This window comes from Tinamus guttatus, unplaced genomic scaffold, assembly GCF_059628265.1.
Source record: "Tinamus guttatus ecotype Peru unplaced genomic scaffold, ASM5962826v1 Tinamus_guttatus_pri_ptg000218l, whole genome shotgun sequence".
Taxonomy (NCBI): Eukaryota; Metazoa; Chordata; class Aves; order Tinamiformes; family Tinamidae; genus Tinamus; species Tinamus guttatus.
In genome coordinates, this window is record NW_028288752.1 from 1,485,936 (window position 1) to 1,492,952 (window position 7,017).

Here is a 7,017-nt window from a genome sequence, read left to right on the forward strand (position 1 = left end):
GTATGGGATGATATCACTCATTTTCCATTAAAATTTTTCTGGCAGAAGAGAATGAAACACTATTGACCTCATACAGCAAAGTACAGACTCATCTTCAGCATGTACTATTATGCAATGCTTTGCCCAGCCTGTTATGAAAAGGACAAGAATCCAACCATGTCTGCCACAGATCTGCCTGTGAAAGGATTTCTTTTGTTTTTTTGGCTTGTATTTGGTTTTCCCCTTGGTTTTCTTCTCTTTTTCTCATTTTCAAACTTCTCATTTGCAAAAGTTTTCAGTTTATGTCAATCTTTCATAAAAGCAGGAATGCAGAGTGGCGAGAGACAATCTAATTATCAAACCTGATGCCTTATTAATGCAAGAAGTAACATCTTTTCATAAACTGACTTTGTTCAATCCCCAAATAGATTATTTTTCCCTTCCTTACCCTTAGAATTGGTACTGCAGAATTTAATTGTGCTGTGAGGACTTCCTTCTCGTTGTTGGCTGAACTAACTTACAATCAAACTCCACTTGTTTTTGCTTCGAACAACACTGTTCTGAAGCTCAAAGACATTCCAAAGGACATTTCAAGGACATCTCCAAAAATTCAATTGTTAAGACAAATCATTTTCATTGGGAAAAAGTATTGAGAAAGAATCATCTTGAACAACTTTGGTTCTGAACATATTTATTAGCACTGGACCTCTTTAGAGGGAAGATCCAAGGTTATTGGTCAAATCTCACAATTGTCTGTATAAACCTGGGCCTTCCAATCTGCAAAGGGCTTTACTTGCTCACTGAGGCCTACTGCATAGTGGGACTTTTAGAGAAGCCAAAATTTTAGGTTTATGACTTATAAATCCATCAATGTATACGTGGAGCTCTTTGTTCTGAGTAAACTAAAATTAATACAGAAATATCAAGCTCAGGATTCAACTTTAGTTGAACAAGCAGTGATGATAACAAAATTTCCTCCAATTTCTGTTTCTTTTCAGGTCTGGTGCCAAGCCAAGCCTGCACCATCTAGGAGAAATGGCTTTGCATGAGCTTCTTGCATGATGACTTCTGTTTCGCCATTAGATTAACTTTTTCTTTATCCAATTCCTTACTACCTACTAGACATATGAACACATTAGGTCAATTTATCCTTCCAAAACACTAAGGAGAGCTGCGGATGTGAAGAACTTTATGTTTTCCAAAAGAAGTGCTTAGAGTGAATTCCCTATTTTCAATAAAATAGTCGAATAATCTTCTAGAATTGCAAACAAAATGCTTTATCGAAAAACTTAAGGCCAGTCCAAGAATTTTAAGTTTCCCAAGAAAGAATGGATTAGTTTTGTTCTGATAGTTTTCACAATTTATAAAATTTTAGCACTATATAAAATCAGAACTAAAGTTGAAGAACTGGAAGAACTTTGAATATTCTTGGAAGTTTGTTGTATTTTATCAAATGATTTTATTTGTATTATTTATTATTTATTTGTTTGAAAGTGTTTTCATTCTTCTTACAATTTCAGAGCTAAGAGCTAAGAAAACTTTTTCTTAATTCAGTCAAATAATTAGTTGCAGATCAAGCAATTCTAAATTTATAACAAAGACAAATGGCCTTGAAATTGCTCTTGAACATAAAAGGAAATCACTCAATTAAACAAATGTTATGGCATCAAGAACCTCTATGAGAGCTATGGCACTGATCACAGCTGTGCAATTTTTCTCATCACTATTTGTAAAAAGCCAAGTTAAAATGCATATGAAGTTTTAATTAAAATTTTGTGTAATATCTAAGTGATTTCTACAGTTCAGTGCTCTCATCAAGAACTGCAAGATTCAGGCCAAAGCCACAAGAAGCCATATAAGAATGAAATCAAAAATAAGACGATGTAGGAGAATATGAGAGATAGAGAGGAAAAGAGCAAAAGAAGTGGATTAGAATGAAGTACAAGTGTTATGTTTCCTATGTAAGATGAAGTTTTCCAGTCTATGCAGATGGTGGGAATGATGGCCAGGGTGGCTTGGCGTGATCTTGTGTGAAATGGGGGGTTGCTGGTTAGAACTGATGTAGCACCTATGGACCCAAAGGAAGCGCTTATTGCAGAGAAAGCTGAGAGTGACTGAAAGTGAGTACCCAGAAACAAGATGTCCAGGAGGGTCCAAATGTAGGTCCTGTGATGCTCATTTGGAAACTACACCAATGTATGGGAGGAGATACAGGGAGAGAGCTAAGTGTAGCAAGATGAGTTTGGACAGACAGAGGGGTTGAGTCAGAGAGCAGGGCTCTCTTCATGATCGGGACGACAACACAACATATTTCTTCTCTAATCCTCCACCACCTTCTCTAATCCTCCTCCATTCAGGGAGCCCTGAATATCTTCCTTGTCCCAGGGCTCCCATCAGCAGGGAAATGCAGCAATACGGTGCTTTGGGCACGTGCTTATGGATCCATCCACCGCTGACCAAAAGCCTGTTTATGTGACAGGGATAGAGAGCAGCCAGGATGACAATTTGGCAACTCTTGGCATAGCAGCAGCAGGCGGCTCCATGTCATAGCTCCTCGTTTGCCTCATGGTTGTGTCTCACTGTTCCCCTCACGAATCCTCATCACTCTTTCTGCATCCACCTCTTGTCTTCAGTCTTAATGCATTAAATCCAACTATATCTGATTTTTGACACCGCCATGCTTATTCTGGAGGACAGGATGGTTTTCACGTTAAGACAAATGTATGTTAGAGGTTAGTTGAGCACAATTTCACATTTAACTCTAAATATGTTAAGATATCTATGAGATTTTATAGAGAACTGGGTTCTAGAAATAAGACCTGCTAAGGCATATTTCATATTTGCTAGCTCTACAAAACCAATTGAATACCAGCAGTGAATCTGTGAAAGAATAGCCAGAATAAAATATATCCCTATAATCAAATAAAAAAGATTTATATTTAAAAAAGAAAAAAGTTAATTTCAGTGGGGCAACTATAAATTTGAAGCCTTTTGCTTTAAAAGGCTCAGACTACATATTGATGCTGACATACTTTTCCTGATTTTACTCTTTTCTGAGCTCATCAGCCCTTTTTTGTAAGATCTTTGGTGAAGTATGTAGCAAACATCACCACAAACACAATTTTGTAAATCATGTGCAATAACAGAATTTCCTTCTAGTTCCTTATTATAGAAATTCATCATTTCTTTCTTCAAGATAGGTAAAAACTTGAAGCGTATCTGCAAATTAAAACCTTGCTGACAACATCACCAGGTGATTTACACAGTCAAGTGTCTAATTACACACTCTCATAAATATTCATTCTCATGCTCACAGTCATGGAGGAGAGAAAGTGAACAAATTGATTAATCAATTGATAGTATCTGATTCAGCTGACTATACAAATGGGAAAAAAAAGGATAGCAGAGCAATTTCCCACAAATATAAGCTCTTGCAGATGGTATTCTTTAGCAATACTAAAATGAAATGAAAAATAAATAAATACTAGAAATTAAAAACATGTGAAAGCGGGAAGATCCATGAAGACAAGGTGAGCAGATTTTTCATATTAGTTGACTGTGTTGCTATTTCAGCTGACAGTATAGGATTTGCAGCTTCGTTTCTTAGGCTCATGTTAAAATTCATCTGCAACTTTGCAAATCTTTAGACATTTGGATTGAAATGCCCACATCACAAAAAGACTAGGTGTGAGGCAACTGCACCTACAAGTTAAAAGGCAAATTCTCCTCTGTTTCACTCATGTTAACCTAGCACATACTCTTGCACAAAGCAAACTGGTTTATAAGAATGCAGGGCTGCCTGGCTGGATGAAAGCAAGGGATGGAGAAGGGACTGGCAAGGTGGCATGTGTTTTTCAACTCTTTTTGCCCATATGAGAGGATGCCACTAAAGCTGAGAAGCTCACACCACCTCGCCAGTCCGTTTGCAAAAATGACTCACTTCAGCAGCTCAGTTCCCCTGGCATGCCTGATGGTTCCCAGGAAAGGAGAGGGAAGAGGGGGATACTATATCCCCTGAGGTCTGCTCTTTCTAATGTTCCTCTTGCCTTTTCTAGTGTCTGTCAATATACTCTTTGGAAAATTGGCTCAGCATTTTGGCACTTCAGTGACACACCTCCTGTTAAGCTGCAGGGCTCCAGGCCAAAGTAGGAAACAGTCCTTAAAAGCTTATTAATTTAAAAGACTGACAAAGGTGGGGAAGTGAGAAAGAAGGAGAGAAAAGGATTTTTTCTGATGCCAGGAGCAAAGCTAGGAAGGCAGCGCAACCTCCTTCTTTCCTTCCTGTGTGCCCTACCAGTGGGACCACGTGGTTGTTTGGTACCACCTCCTACCAGATCCTGCTTCTTTTGCTCAGATGAATCATCTCATTGACTTCATGGCTTTCTGACTCTTCAGGCCTTCCTTCACACTTTTTAATTATGATCTTCTAACTCCTCTATTAATATTCTGCAATCTTCTTGTGCTTTTTGTTAATTACTGCTAATTTTGTTAATACTTTATCATATGCTAGTCTAATCTCCATCAGTGACTGATACTGAAAGGCAGTCTTTATTAATATAGAGATCTTTTTTCGGGGTTTTTGACTTCTATGTTTTGCAACCATATTTTTTTCCCTTCTGTGTTCCTTAATTTTAACTTTCCTTGTGGATAGATTATTGAATGTACCTTCTTTTTAAGTACATCCAAGAGGATGTCAGGAATGAGAATTTGCAGTAAGGAAATGTACGTAGCACTTGGACAAAGAAGTCATCAATTTATTGTTATGGCAGTTAAATCAAACTGATACCCTTAGGATAAGGCAGTCACTGTGTGCTTAACACGGTATTAAACATTTGCTACCCTGTATATTATAGAGATCTTGCCATTTGTCTTTATAATGTAAATTAAATATATGTGTATTATCTACATACTTATATAATATCAATTTTGGAAAAGATATTTAAGTCTATGTGTCTCTGTTGGTATCAAAAATAAGTCTAACTTTTCTCTACTGTGTTAACATAAGATGCTCTATCGCTCTTAGGGTACTAGCACATCAGCTCGCTCTTTCTCTTTCCTTCCTTCCTTCCTTCCTTCCTTCCTTCCTTCCTTCCTTCCTTCCTTCCTTCCTTCCTTCCTTCCTTCCTTCCTTCCTTCCTTCCTTCCTTCCTTCCTTCCTTCCTTGCTTCCTTCCTTCCTTCCTTCCTTCCTTCCTTCCTTCCTTCCTTCCTTCCTTCCTTCCTTCCTTCCTTCCTTCCTTCCTTCTCTCTTTCTATTCCAGGTTTCTTTGTTGCTCTTCATTGCAGTAGGATAACTGCTATTGAAAAACTATCTGTCTTTGAAAAACTATCTCAGACTAAATACAAAGCTTACCTCTTCCCTAGATCTTTTTCTCATTTCAATTCCCAGGAATTCCTAAGAATAGGAATTTTTACTTGGGGTTGGAAAAAACAGATGAAGAGAAGCTTTACCCAGAACTCTGTTGTATCTTGATGGAGCCAGGCTTTCTCAGTTGCTAGCTAAGGATCAGTTTAGGATGCTTAAGATTTTCTACCCTTATCCCCCTGGCAAAATACACATTACCATTTCAGTTCTTGTTTCCTGCACATTAATTTTCAGCATCAAAGTCCCACTGGTCTGCATGAAAATAACCTTTCCCTACTTACTCGCAGCTTTGTGGAATTTCTCCTAGCAGGTTATATGGCCCTTTACATACTGTGGCAGCCGCTTTTCGAATGCAAAGGAGAAGTCATGTAGTGCCCTGTGAATGCCAGGCCCAGCGTGATGCCCAATGCACTCGGTACAGAATGGAGAGGAAGCCTCACATAATTGGGGCTCTCTAGTGTCCCTTTACATGTTCATTTTCAAACCTGTAGTGCAGTAACTTGGTTCCTAACAGGCTATGAATAAAATTATTGTTTTGGATGCTACATTTATTTTTATCATGAAGAAAGCATCGCATGTGAGAATGTATAGAGCTGGCAACAGTGTTCCCAGAATCCATCTCAGGGGATGGATGAGCAGGACTATTACCCAACATTAATGGTTTCCAAAACTGTGAAACTTTGCTGAAAATTGAAACTGTGTGCTAAACTCTTCCAGGCTTTCCAAGAAAACTTTCGCTTAGCTAATTGATGAAATAAGTCTTACTAGTGCCTAGGAAGTTTTCCAAAATTTCACAGGTTTTTGACATGTTTGTTCTTTTGGGTATATTTCTTTGGTTCAAGTCTAAACATTATCACGCTGAAAATTAACGAATTTAGTGAATCATGTTGGAAGCAAGGAAGTTAAGGTGAGCTGCTCATCTGGTGTAAGCTGTACTGGAGACTTGACAGGAGTGTCACCAAACCATATGAGCTGAGCTCTGAATCAATTTATTGGAATTTTGCAAGTTTCCCAGCTGTGACCAGAATGTAGCCCTTAATAAAATACAGATGATATATGCCTGGAAACAACAGACTGAAATAAATTAACAGCAACAACAAAAAGTTTTCTGATTATGTCCATGAATTCTAGATGACTATAGGAGAATAATCTCGCAGGAAGGGAAAACTGAAAACTCATTACTAGTAAGAAATGACTTTAGAGGACAAAGCTTTATTACATTTACAGAAGTTAATGCCTCTTCAATTCATTCTCCTTTGACCCATTTCAGTATTATCAGATTAAATACATTCTATATAAAAGAATTCTCATTCAAGTGTCACCAGAAGCAAATAACATTTGGAGAAGGACCTCCCAGTACACTTTTTCGTTCAAGTGCTTTATTAAATTCATCTAAAACACTGACTAAGATGGGGTATTGAGGTAAAGGACCTACAACATAAAGATCTGAGAGCAGGCTGACTGGCTAAATCTGGATTTTGTCATTTAGGTTAATGCTATTTATTCAAACCAAAATAATTCAAATACATGACAAATGAGAGTCTTGTCTTGGAAAGGATCATAGCCATACCCTTGACGAAGTCTAGTTTTTGGTTAAATGCAATCAGAGATGTTTGGGTAATATTTGGACTGCCTTGTACTTCAGCATCTTCAGCACCTGTGAGTACCTTGGCC